Source organism: Protobothrops mucrosquamatus, unplaced genomic scaffold, assembly GCF_001527695.2.
Source record: "Protobothrops mucrosquamatus isolate PMUCROS unplaced genomic scaffold, P.Mucros_1.0 scaffold4925, whole genome shotgun sequence".
NCBI lineage: Eukaryota > Metazoa > Chordata > Lepidosauria > Squamata > Viperidae > Protobothrops > Protobothrops mucrosquamatus.
Window position 1 is genome coordinate 89751 of NW_015390809.1, and position 13377 is coordinate 103127.

The following is a 13377-nucleotide window of genomic DNA, read 5'->3' on the forward strand; positions in this document are numbered from 1 at the left end:
TCTGCATTCCTCAACTTAAACGGTAATTACAGCAAATATTGTAGTTCATTGTAGCCTCTGCAACATTTAATATAGTTTCTCTTGTATTTGCAAGTCTTGCTGAAGATCAGCTTATTTCATCTTGCTTCAGAATCACTGAATTTTAGAAATGATAAGTTTATTTCATTAATCACCAGCACATGACTAAAATAAGTGTTCAGTAAGTACTCATCACAATTAGCATTATGGGGAGCGAAGCTGATTGTCTTGTATTAGTCTGTGCCAGGGCCAGCCACCTATTATATACAGGTAGTCCTCAACTTACAACAATTCATTTAGTGACCGTTCAGAGTTGCAACGGAACAGAAAAGAATGACTTATGAGCGTTTTTCACACTTACGACCGTTGCAGCATCCCCGGGGTCACGTGGTCAAAAATTGGATGCTTGGCAACTGACTCGTACTTATGACGGTTGCAGTGTCCCGGGGTGACGTGATCCCCTTTTCTTCCCCAATGGGGAAGCCGGATTCACTTAACAACCATGTTACTAACTTAACAACTGCAGTGATTCACTTAACAGCTCTGGCAAGCGAAGTCGTAAAATGGGACAAAATTCACTTAACAAATGTCTCGCTTAGCAAGGTAAATTTTGGGCTCAATTGTGGTCATAAGCCGAGGACTACCTTTACTTCAGTTCAACAGGAATCTCCAAGCTGGTTCATGTATTCTTCCAACTTATATTCTACCATGCTTTCAACACATAATTTTTAGGACTTTAGGACTCTTTAGTTTTAAAGGAGAAAATAGAAACTACTGACAGTCGGAGCAAAATGCTTAAAATCCATTTACTGTTTCCTTAAGTAATTGAAACATGACAACTAAACAAAATCTTACCTTTGGTGTCTTTTACCTTTTGGCTCGGCCGTCACTTAAGACCCTATATCTCGGCAAAAACAAGTTCGGACTAGAGAATAGATTGACATGTCAAGAGATGAAACTAACGAAAAATGATTTTTGTAATAATTTTAGCGCCTTTGTATGAAAATGCAAAATAAATATACTATTTGTTCCAAATCGCATTTGACTCTTAAGAACAAACAGAATTTCAATTATTACTCAGGTCCTTATGACTGAATAAAAATGACTTGCCTGGTTTTTTGGGTTTTTTGTTTTTAAGAAAAAGCACAATGCCTGCTACTTGAGTTTTTTCTTTGGTTTAAATGATACCGCTATACGTGAAAGTCCATGCTTTTTGTGAAACACTATTAACACCATCCATGCTGTCTGGGGAATTCTGGGAGTTGAAGTTCACACATCTTAAATGTTGCTAAGATTGATAAATGCTGCTTTAGACTGTAATTCCATAGAAACCCACTTAAAGAAACTCACACTATGTCTGAACTGGCTAGTTCTTGTGTTAATGTGTGTTCCAGCAAGCACTTCATGGTCACACCTAAGATGGAGCTAATAGGAGAGGGTTAATTTTAAGTCTTTGACTTCGAAGGAAGAACTATGTATATAGTTCTGTCTATCCAAATGTATAATTATTAATATGTGGGCAGGTTTCGCCAAAAAATCAGTCCATTTTTTTTAATGCCTAGAACAGGGGTAGGCAACCTTGGCTCTTTTATGACTTGTAGATTTCATCTCCCAGAATTCCTGAGCCAACATGGCTGGCCCAGGAATTCTGGGAGTTCAAGTCCACGAGTCATAAAAGAGCCAATGTTGCCTACCCCTGGCCTAGAAAGTGTAAAAAGAAGAAATGAATTTTGGATTTCAGATATACTTTTACACAGCCTCCCTTTGGATAACAAGATAGAGCAGCATATAAATTTAATAAATAAATAAAAACAGACTCGCACTGGAATAAGCGAGTAGGGTCATACCGGATCCCTATCAGTTCTTCCGTACAATGGCGGAAGTCTGTATTTTGGAGGTGATGGCAGCCTGGAGATAACCAGACCTTGATTTGGTCTGAAGGCAGGCTGTTGAGAAACCATTGGCACAGCTAACGGTAACCGAGCTGATGGCGGAGCTTCTCGTTCCACTAGAGGAGATTTACGAGAACTCCGCAGGTCCATCTTGAAATCGTCGTAGCCACAGGAAGGCGGACCCTGTGGTTGAAATGTTTTCTTGTGATATTTCTGATAATGAACAACTATCAAGATAGCTAGCGTTGTGGAGCATATAGCAATCAACAAGGCAGAAAACGTGTTTGTGATCAAACAGTTGCCGCCTTTGAATGCAGTCGCCGTCCCGTTGAACGCTGCAGAATCACGTGTTGGCTTTGTCGTAGGTAAGCAAATCCCAGCATAGGTCACCTTTTCGATTCGTTCGATTTTGAATTCTGGCAACATGGCCTGGGCAAAATCTGGACTGACGTGTTCCCCAGGTCTTCCTAGTTTCGTTAGCACATCCTGGATTTCGTCTCTTGCGCACTTGTCTGTCTTTGCGCAAAGCAACTTATTGTACCACGTAAACACGGCGGACCCAGTTTTGAGATGAAGTAGAACCATATCCCCAGGACTCTCTGCAAACAAATATTTGGAAAGTTTCTTTAAAAAGAAGTTCACTCTTCTTCTGTTTTTCAGGAACGAGTGGTAGCTATTTGTTGTTACTACCGTGTAAATATGACAAGGGACAGCAGTTGGTCTGAATAGTTCTACGATGAATTTATCTTCGGCCTTCAGTCCTCCCGAATCTATGGCGAAGAGTGAAAACTCCTGAGGGGAATATTGAAAATCAGCATCCAGCGGATAACCATGCATATTTTGATCCCTGGCATTAAATTGTAACCAGCTTTCCAGATCTGTCGGTGGGCCGTCGATGGGGTTCATTCCGAGGGTCAGTTGAGTTGAATTCCCGTCTTCTTGATCCTGAAATGTCTCTGGCGGTATGGAAAACGAGAACCTGTGTCCGATGGTTGCTGCAATCCACTTAATGGCATTAATGACCCTGGGAGGTGTGTTTGGCTGACCTGAGTAAAAATGAAATTGTAAATGTAAAGAAGTTTGAATAACCTGGCCCTGAGAGACAAAAGGAACAACTATGGTTGTGCAACACGCTTCCCAGTTTAACAATCATTCGTTTAGTGCAGAGGTAGGCAACCTTGGCTCTTTTATGATTCGTGGACTTCAACTCCCAGAATCCCTGAGCCAGCATGGCTCAGCTTGGAAACCTCTCCCTTTCCCCTCAGCATGGCTGGCTCAGGAATTCTGGGAGTTGAAGTCCACGAGTCATAAAAGAGCCAAGGTTGCCTACCCCTGGTTTAGTGACTGTTCAAAGTTACAATGACGCTGACTTATAACCATTTCTCACCCTTACGACAGATGCAGCATCCCTGCGGTCACATGATCATAATTCGGACGCTTGGCAACTGGTTCATATTTATGACCTTTGCCGTGTCCCGGGTTCATGACATCCCATTTTGCGACCTTCTGACAAGCAAAGTTGATGGGAAAGCTAGATTCATTTAACAACCGTGTTACTGACTTAACTGCAGTGATTTGCTTAACAACTGTGGCAAGAAAGGTCATAAAATGGGGTGAAACTCCGTTAACTGTCTTGCTTAACATCATAAATTTTGGGTTCAATCGTCATAAATTGGGGACAAGCTGTACTAATTAATACGTGTGATTTACCTTCTATTTGGTGGTTCATAGTGGTATGAAGTCCAGTCTTTGTGGATATTCCTTTGTTGTTGAAAACAATGGCTGATTCTTTCAATTTTGAGACAATATCCCCTGTAATTTGGACATTAATTTTGGTTCCAAATGAGCTTTTCAAACTTAAATCATTTATATCCAGTTGCAAGGCATCAGGATCTAACACGGATGTTAGATCTAAATTGTTCACAGAGTCACATTGACTTGTAGAAAAATAAAAGCTGGAGGTATTAACAAGTTCTAGAGGCTGAGTAATAAAGGAAGATCTGTGAGAAAGCAACTCCAGTGCCTGACTTTTTCTGTGAGACATTTCTGTTTGACTAAGGAACCCGCTGCTTAAGATAACAGCACTGGGTGTTGTAATATAAAATAAAGATGTTCCTTTTTTCCACAGGGAAGTGTCCATTTCAGTTTCCATAAAAACTAAGACATTGTTTCCTGTAGTAATAAATCTGTAGGTTAATGAAATAGTTGTAAAAGATTCATGGGTGTTCGTTCTGTCTGAGGTAACTTGTCTTCTGTCAGGCAATTTTTCCATTGGTAATATATTACCAAGTCCAAATAACGCCAATTCCACTGGAACCGATAAGGAGAAAGAAGGAAAAACTATGGGGTTGCTAATAGTTTTAGACAGGAAGCTAAACATTAGTAGAGTTTGACTGGATAACGAAGTGCTGTTATTTAACATATCTGTCAAATGTTTTGATGAAGTTGGAGCATTGTGGCAATACGATTGAGTTGGTGGGCATGCATTGGACAGAGAACCAGGTTCGGGATAAAAATCACCATTTGTAACGATAGCATCAAATATTGATGGGATGTTGGTCAAGATGGAGCTTTTGATCCATTTGAAAACTTCCATCTGCTTTACCGGTGCTAGTGTCATAAAAGTTTCTGAGGCGGAAGTGTAGACATTAAGTAGTTTTTGATTCTGATAGCTGTCATGTAAGAAGAGCAAAGATACTGCAACACTAGATGATGATGATGATGATGATGATGATGACGACCTTAAATATGCTAATGTCGACATGGAAGGCAGAGAAAGTTTGATTATAGAAATGATCTCTCCAGATTTAAATCCAGATGCTGTTCGATGCATGAATGGGCTGTGATCATTTAGACTTCTTATTTCTCCTTTTGAAGACAGATCTTCTGGTGAAATGTCCATTAGGCGGTGAACAGAGTGTGAGAAATGATTTTTGGTCACGGGCATAAACAAGCCCAAATAATAATTATCCTTTGGCTCAGATTGTTGAGTTGTGGGGAAATGCTCTTGTGTTGAAGTATCTAGCAATGCTTCATACAGTACATGCCCTGATATTGGTGGGGTTTCAAAAATCACTTTATCCTCAAATTCTGCAGAGCTTAGCACCAACGAAGGTGAAAGTTCAAAAGAGAGAGAGTGAAAAATAGTAGACGCTGCTGATTTAGTCTGAATGGCCTCCACATCTGTATTGATGATTACAGGCTGAGTACTGATGTCCACGTAAGGATGGATAACTGAGATAGTGGCCTTGTTGCCAAGCGATGAACTTGCTTTAGACTTTACAATGGAATGTGTCTCTGGCGTAGCAGCTATTAAAACTGTGAAGTTCTGCGCTTTAGTGGGTCTCCATGTAGGTTTTGGGGTGGCCATTTTCCCGTTCTGCCATTTGTTGGGATTTCTTTTTTCATAACCTTGTTTAAGGACTTTCCAGCCAGCAATTTCACAGCCCAGGAGTTGCGAGAGATTGTTTGATTCAACGTTGTGGCTCAGAACTCGTACCAGTTCAGACAGCATAGCAAACACCCCAAACCCTACTGGCCAACAGAGTCCTACATAATGGCTTTTCGTAGAGTTGATGTATCTGACATCTTCAGCCAGTGTGGTCAGATTCTGAAAATATTTGTTTAGTGAGTCTTCGACTGGAATAAGTGCGAGCGAGGAAGGGTCCAGGTGGAGATATTCTGCCATGGTGCAAATCAGAGTTAGCTGTTCTTTAATTTCCAGAGTATGGTTTGTTTGAAGTACGATCTCACGCTTCCACTACCTCTGTACAGACCGTATGGTAGGAGGTCTTGTTTATGACTTTCGGGGTTTCGTTTATGACAATTTTTTTGACTGTAGAAAATTTTATACCGTAATATTAAAATTGTAAAAGGTCTGGCTGAGTTGTCATATATAACTAGTCATCACCCTAAGTTTATACACTTGTTGGCCAAGAGACACACCTACGAGCTTCCGGAAGTCAATTCTGGGCCTGGGCAATAAAAAATTAGCTACCGGTTCTGCCGAAGTGGTGCGAACTGGCTGAATCCCACCACTGATATTGATATAGATTGAGTATATAGATTGTCTTCTAAAGTTTTAAATCAATGTTATAAATATTTGAAAATACACCCATATAAAGATGGTTGAAACCTATTGTTCCCACATGTCAATGCAACTTACATGTTCTTTGCATGGACGCAAAGATGATCTTGACCGTGGCGTGTAAAATCTGCCTTGGTGGTTGGGATTTTACATGTCTCACCATACGCCACAACGCTCAGATGAAATTCTCCACTCTTCTCCATCAAGGGCATCCCTTGGTGTGTCTTTGCGGAAATACTACATTCTAGCCATTTTGACAAAGTTGAATCATTAGCCAGAGTAATCTAAACAACAATAATCATATGCAACGTATAAGGTGCAATGAAGCTATTGTTATAAAAACATGCCATCGGAAATGTTATATCTGATATTCTTTAATTGATCTAATTGTTTATTTCTTACAAGCCGATGATAGGTATGGTTAAAAGGAGAAAAAAAGAAAATGTTAAAATAATAATAATAATAATAATAATAATAATAATAATAATAATAATAATAATAATAATAATAATAATAATAATAATAATAATAATAAAGTTGGAAGGGACCTTGGAGGTCATCTAGTCCAACCCCCTGCTCAGGCAGGAAACCCTATACCAGGGGTAGACAACCGTGGCTATTTTATGACTCGTGGACTTCAACTCCCAGAATTCCTGAGCCAGCATGGCTCAGCTTGGAAACTCTCTCTTTCCCCTCAGCATGGCTGGCTCAGGAATTCTGGGAGTTGAAGTCCACGAGTCATAAAAGAGCCAAGGTTGCCTACCCCTGCCCTATACCATTTCAGACAAATGGCTGTCCAGTCTCTTCTTAAAACTTCCAGTGTTGGAGCATTCACCGCTTCTGGAGGCAGGTTGTTCCACTGGTTAATTGTTCTAACTGTCAGGAAGTTTCTCCTTAGTTCTAGGTTGATTTTCTTCTTGATCAGTTTCCATCCATTGCTTCTTGTCCTGCCTTCAGGTGCTTTGGAGAATAGCTTGACTCCCTCTTCTTTGTGGCAGCCCCTGAGATACTGGAACACTGCTATCATGTCCCCCCTCGTCCTTCTCTTCATTAGACTAGACATACCCAATTCCAGCAACCGTTCTTTATATGTTTTAGCCTCCAGTCCCCTAATCATCTTTGTTGCTCTCCAGTCCTCTAATCATCTGTTGCTCTTTTAGGCTCTTTTGCCTAATTACTTGATGGAACTCCCTCGTTAAGGAAGTGCAACTCTTAGCAAGAATTAAGGAAATGAATTAGGATAGATGCAAACCACTAATTTTTTGTTCCATTGAAATAAAGTGATTCCTCCTTAGCCTGCTGGGACATTGATATACTGACTGGGTCCCTGGCATACAAAGATGAATTGATGTATTTACAACCCTTTGCAACATCCCACGGTCACGTGATTAGCATTTGCGACATTCCCAGCCAGCTTCTTACAAGCAAAACGAATGGAGCAAGCTGGATTCAATTAACAACCACGTAATTCATTTAACAATTCCAGTGATTCGCTTAACGACTGTTGCAAAAAAAAAAAGCTCACTAAATTGAGCATGACTCAATTGCTTAGCCATGGAAATTCTGCTTCCTTGGGAATTTCTTCCGGGCTTAGGTTGAAGTGGAAAAAAAATGAAATTTGATTTTGGGTTTTGCTGTTCAGAGAGGCCTGCTGTTATAGAAATGGCTGGTAGTCCTCGACCTACGACCACAATCGAGCCCAACGTTTCTTTTGTTAAGTGAGATGTTTGTTAAGGGAGTTTTGCTCCATTTTATGAGCTTTATTGCCACAGTTGTTAAGTGGAATCGCTGCAGTTGATAAGTGGGTAACTCGGTCGTTAAACGAATCTGGCTTCCCCATTTGACTTCGCCTGTCACAAGCTTGCAAAAGGGGATCACCTGACCCCGGGACACTGCGACCGTCATAAATATGAACCAGTTGCCAAGGGTCTGAATTTTGATCACGTGACGAAGGGGGATGCTGGAAAGGTGGTAAACTGTGAAAAATGGTCACAAGCCACTTTTTTCAGAGCCGTTGTAACTTTGAACGGTCACTAAACGGGCTGTTGCAAGAGAAGGACTAACCTGTATATTAGTATGAAAAAGTAAAAAAGTTGCAATGTATGGCTGTGAAAGTTGGACCATAAGAAAGGCTGAGCGCCGAAGAATGGAGGCCTTTGAACTATGGTGCTGGAGAAGACTCCTGCGAGTCCCCTGGACTGCAAGGCGATCAAACCGGTCAGTCCTAGAGGAGGTCAACCCTGACTGCTCTTTAGAAGGCCAGATCCTGAAGTTGAAACTCAAGTCCTTTGGCCACCTAATGAGAAGGAAGGACTCACTGGAGAAGAGCCTAATGCTGGGAAAGATGGAGGGCAAGAGAAGAAGGGGACGATGGGGAATGAGGTGGCTGGATGGAGTCACTGAAGCAGTAGGCGTGAGCTTCAATGGACTCCAGAAGATGGTAGAGGACAGGAAGGCCTGGAGGAACGTTGTCCATGGGGTTGCAAGGGGTCGGACACGACTTTGCAACTAACAACAACAACAACAAAAGTTGAGGCTGTATGTTATTACCCTACATTACTCTGCTAAAGAGAATTGGAAGTCAATGCTTCCCTTTTTCTTTTCCTTTTTCCCGCCTTCCTCCTTTTTTCTCCCCTATTTTCTCATTATTTTATATGTATTTGATATGTATTTGATAAATTAATACAGATTTGAACAGGAAATTCTGGCTCCGGTTTTGGTTGGAAGTCGAGGACTACCTATGGTTCAAACTCATTCAGCAAACTTCAAAGCTAGCAAATGTGACGGGTCAAGTCCCAGTTCTAACTCAACAGCATCTCACCCCTACCAGTATATATTTTCACTCCTGGAAAGATCAGCTGCTCTTAACTATTGTGTTGAACTGAAGGAGTGGCAAATACTTCAGATGTTTTAAAGCAGTAGATCTGCTCTACGCCTCACTAAACACAGTCAGGCTTATTTCCAACTCGATAATATATTAGATTTGCTGTTGAACGGTAGAACGCATATAAAAATAATGGTGTTTATATGCCAGTAAAAAATGTTGATGGCATCAGCAGAGATACCATTCTGAGTTCCTAAGTGATCCTATCAGTGAGATGTTGTAATAGACTGACAGATAGCCAGCAGGTTTACTAAGAATAGAATAGAATAGAATAGAATAGAATAGAATAGAATAGAATAGAATAGAATAGAATAGAACAGGGGACTGGAGGCTAAAACATATAAGGAAAAGTTGATGGAATTGGGTATGTCTAGTTTAATGAAGAGAAGGACGAGGGGGGACATGATAGCAGTGTTCCAGTATCTCAGGGGCTGCCCCAAAGAAGAGGGAATCAAGCTATTCTCCAAAGTGCCTGAAGGCAGGACAAGAAGCAAAGGATGGAAACTAATCAAGGAGAGAAGCAACCTAGAACTAAGGAGAAACTTCCTGACAATTAGAACAATAAACCAGTGCTTGTTGGACGGAGGTCTTCGCCACTTACGAGGTTGTGACCTTCAAAAATTCTTCTCTGACCTGTCGGTAAACAGACTTTACCATATCCCAAAGGACGGACTCGTCCCCCAACCTGATCTACTGGAGGTTCCAGGGAAGGTTGAAATAATAATAATAATAATAATAATAATAATAATAATAATAATAATAAATTATTATAGAACAGAACAGAACAGAACAGAACAGAACAGAACAGAACAGAACAGAATAGAATAGAATAGAGAAAAAGACTGGATCGAAGAGAGGGAGAGAACAGGAGAGAAGAGAACAGAAGAGAGGAGAGGAGAGGAGAGGAGAGGGGAAGGGAAGGGAAGGGAAGGGAAGAGAAGAGAAGAGAAGAGAAGAGAAGAGAAGAGAAGAGAAGAGAAGAGAAGAGAAGAGAAGAGAAGAGAAGAGAAGAGAAGACTTTATTTGGCCAAGCATCATTAGACAAGGAATTTGTGTCTGGTGCAGAAGCTTTCAGTGTACACACAAACAACAAAGCAATATAAGATACCAATAAGAAAAGGCAGTAGAATAGATGAGAAGGATAATATCATACAGCCATACTACCTGGGTAAATACACTTAGACATAAGACAGTGCTGTGAGAATTAGGTGTTCGGCAGAGTGACGGCATGAAGGAAAAACTGTCTCTGTGTCTAGTTGTTTTGTGGTGCAGTGCCCTGTAGCGGTGTCCCGAAGGGAGGGGTTGAAACAGTTTATGCCCAGGATGTGAGGGGTCTGTAGATATTTTCTCAGCCCTCTTTCTGACCTGATAAAAATTCAGATTTATCTCTGCATGGACTGAAACCCTGGGAGATATGCTCTCTCCCATCACCATCACGACAGCCCTTCTGTTTTCTAGCAGCTTAATCACAAAGTTAAGCAAATCCATTTTCACTAATCAAGCGTGGCTATCAATTCGATTCTCACCGGTCTTCAAGGAGCATTACCTCATAGTACATGATTTTTCCTTGGCAGGCAAACAGGGATAGGGGATCAGACAATGCTTTTCCAGTGACGGCCCTTCTTCCTGGAACTCCGTGAAGGACCTCTACGTCTTCACACGCGCGATGTGGTTCCTTGATAACAAGAGAGATCCCAGTGAAGGTGAGGAACATCAAGAGAAGGGGCGAGGAGAAGGCTGTCAGAACCTGTTTCCCTGACAGCAAAGGAAAAGCCAGGTAGATGTTGAAGACCATCATGGGGTGGTTGAGGCACCCATCCAGTGGTGGAGAAGGAAAGCTTTCCCAACACAGCAGATCTGATCTGTAGAAAGATACAGCAGGTTCAAGAATTATGCAAAAAAAAAAAAAAAAAGATCCACAAAGACCTCCACAGTCGGTCACTGAAGCTTTGACCCATGCAGTGACTGATTTGCAAAATTGTGGGCGTCTTAAAACCAAAGCAGGCACTCACCTTTCACTTCAGATAAGGTGATATCTAAAGACAGTCTCTCTCTCTCTTTGTGTCTTCTCCAGATCCACCCTCCATCTCGCTTTCTCTGATCACTTCCATCAGGTGAAATCCTACACTAGTTCTCCTGGGGAGAAGGGGAGGGATTTAACTGCCAGTTTGGAGTTAGCCATGTGTATGATTCAGTGACCTCAATTTAACAGAATAACAGAGTTGGGAGAGAACTTGGAGGTCTTCTAGTCCAACCCCTTGCTCAAGCAGGATACCCCATCCCATTCCAGACAAATGGTTGTCCAGGTTCTTCTTAAAAACCTCCAGTGAGGGAGCACCCACAACTTTTGGAGGCAATTCATTCCACTGATTGTTCCCACTGTTGGGAAATTTCTCCTTAGCTCTAGGTCAGACATGTCAAACACAAGGCCCGGGAGCCGGATGCGGCCCGCAAAGTGGTTTCATGTGGCCCGCAAAACCATCCTGGAAACAGTGAGGGAACAGCCCCCGCTGTCTTGGCCCTGGCCCAGGCTGGCCGGGAGCCAATGTACAATTTTGTGGTGGCCATCTATGCTGAAACACATTCAGTCTTAGCTCCACAAGGCCGTCTGGAAACAGTGAGGAACCAGCCCCTGCCGCGTCGACCCCGCCCCCTGGGTGCATGATGGGGAGTGTCACCCTTTGTGAGGAATGGAGAAATGGACCATGCCTTGGTGCTTGCCCCGGTCCCCCCCCCTTTTACCAGAGACCCTCAGATCTGTCCCACTCCTGCCCAGGCCCCCACAGGCACCCTTGACGTGAACGATGTAGAGCTGGCCATGCCCACCCAGTAGGCCACACCCACTCCATCCACGCCCACCCAGTAGGCTGCACCCACCCTGACCACACACCCCGCCCCGCCTCCCGAGGGCAACCGCAATGCTAATGCGGCCCTCAATGAAATTGAGTTTGACACCCCTGCTCTAGGTGGCTTCTCTCCTTGATCAGTTTCCATCTGTTGCTTCTTGTCCTGCCTTCAGGTGCTTTGGAGAATAGCTTGACTCCCTCTTCTTTGGGGCAGCCCCTCAAATATTGGAAGACTGCTATCATGTCCCCCCTGGTCCTTCTCTTCATTAAACTAGACATACCCAATTCCAGCCACTGTTCTTCATACGTTTTAGCCTCCAGCCTTCTAATCATCTATGAATAGCATGAAAGAAGCATCATTATAAACATCCCGTAGATTATTTTTCCCTGGGGCTCCAATGTTATTCCTATCTGGGGTATCCACAGGGCAGGGGTTTTAAAAAAAAGGCAAGATGGCAGCCCAAATGCATGAGCAAAGCCTTACCCCTTTATTTATTAATGTCTGTATTTGTTTATTGCTTCCCAGATGGGGTAAGAACCACATTTACGGGTGGATCAGATAATGAATTATGAAAGGAAACCCAATGAATTGAAACCTTAATCTATTCTAGACAGTTTCCTGACAGCGAGAAACAATTAATCAGTGGAACTACTTGCCTCCAGAAGTTCTGGGTGCTCCATCCCTGGAGACTTTTAAGAAGAGATTGGACAGTCATTTGTCTGAAACGGTACCGGTAATGAATGTTTGAAGTGAGAACAGCAATGAAAAAAGTAACTTCTGACCGTTTTTCACACTTACGACTGTAGCAGAATCCCCGCGGTCAGGTGATCAAAATTTAGACGCTTGGCAAACTGAATCGTATTTATGACGGTTGCAGTGTCCCGGGGTCACGTGATCAAAATTCAGATGCTTGGCAACTGACATGTACTTATGACGGTTGCAGTGTCCCGGGGTCACGTGATCAAAATTCAGATGCTTGGCAACTGACATGTACTTATGACGGTTGCAGTGTCCCGGGGTCACGTGATCCCCTTTTGCAACCTTTTGGCAAGCAAAGTCAATGGGGAAGCCGGATTCGCTGAACAACTGTGCCAAGGAAGGACGTAAATTGGGGGCAAAATCCATTTAACAAACGTCTCACTTAGCAATAGAAATGTTGGGCTCGACTGTGGTCATAAGTCGAGGACTGCCTGTCTAGGGTTTCCTGCCTGAGCACGGGGTTGGACTAGAAGACCTCCAAGGTCCCTCCCAATTCTATTATTCTGTTATTCAGATCTACTGGATCTAAGTACATTAGTTTTTAAGAAGAGACTGGACAGCCATTTGCCTGAAATGGTGTAGGGTTTCCTGCCTGAGCAGGGGGTTGGACTCGATGACCTCCAAGGTCCCTTCCAACTTCATTATTATTATCAAGAAGAAAGGAATAGAGCTTCTTCATTCGTTGCTGAACTGGCAAAACACCAATAAAGATTGTGAAGCTCGTTGGGATGGCTCACCTGTGCCTTTGGCTTTTAGGGCACCCTAAGACGTTTTCTTTGTGTTCTCGTTGCTGGGTTACTCTTAAGATACACCAGCTTGCTGCTTCTCTGGTTTACGAGGCTGTACGAAGCCGACCTGTTCCCGGGAGGAAACAGGATACTTGTTATGAG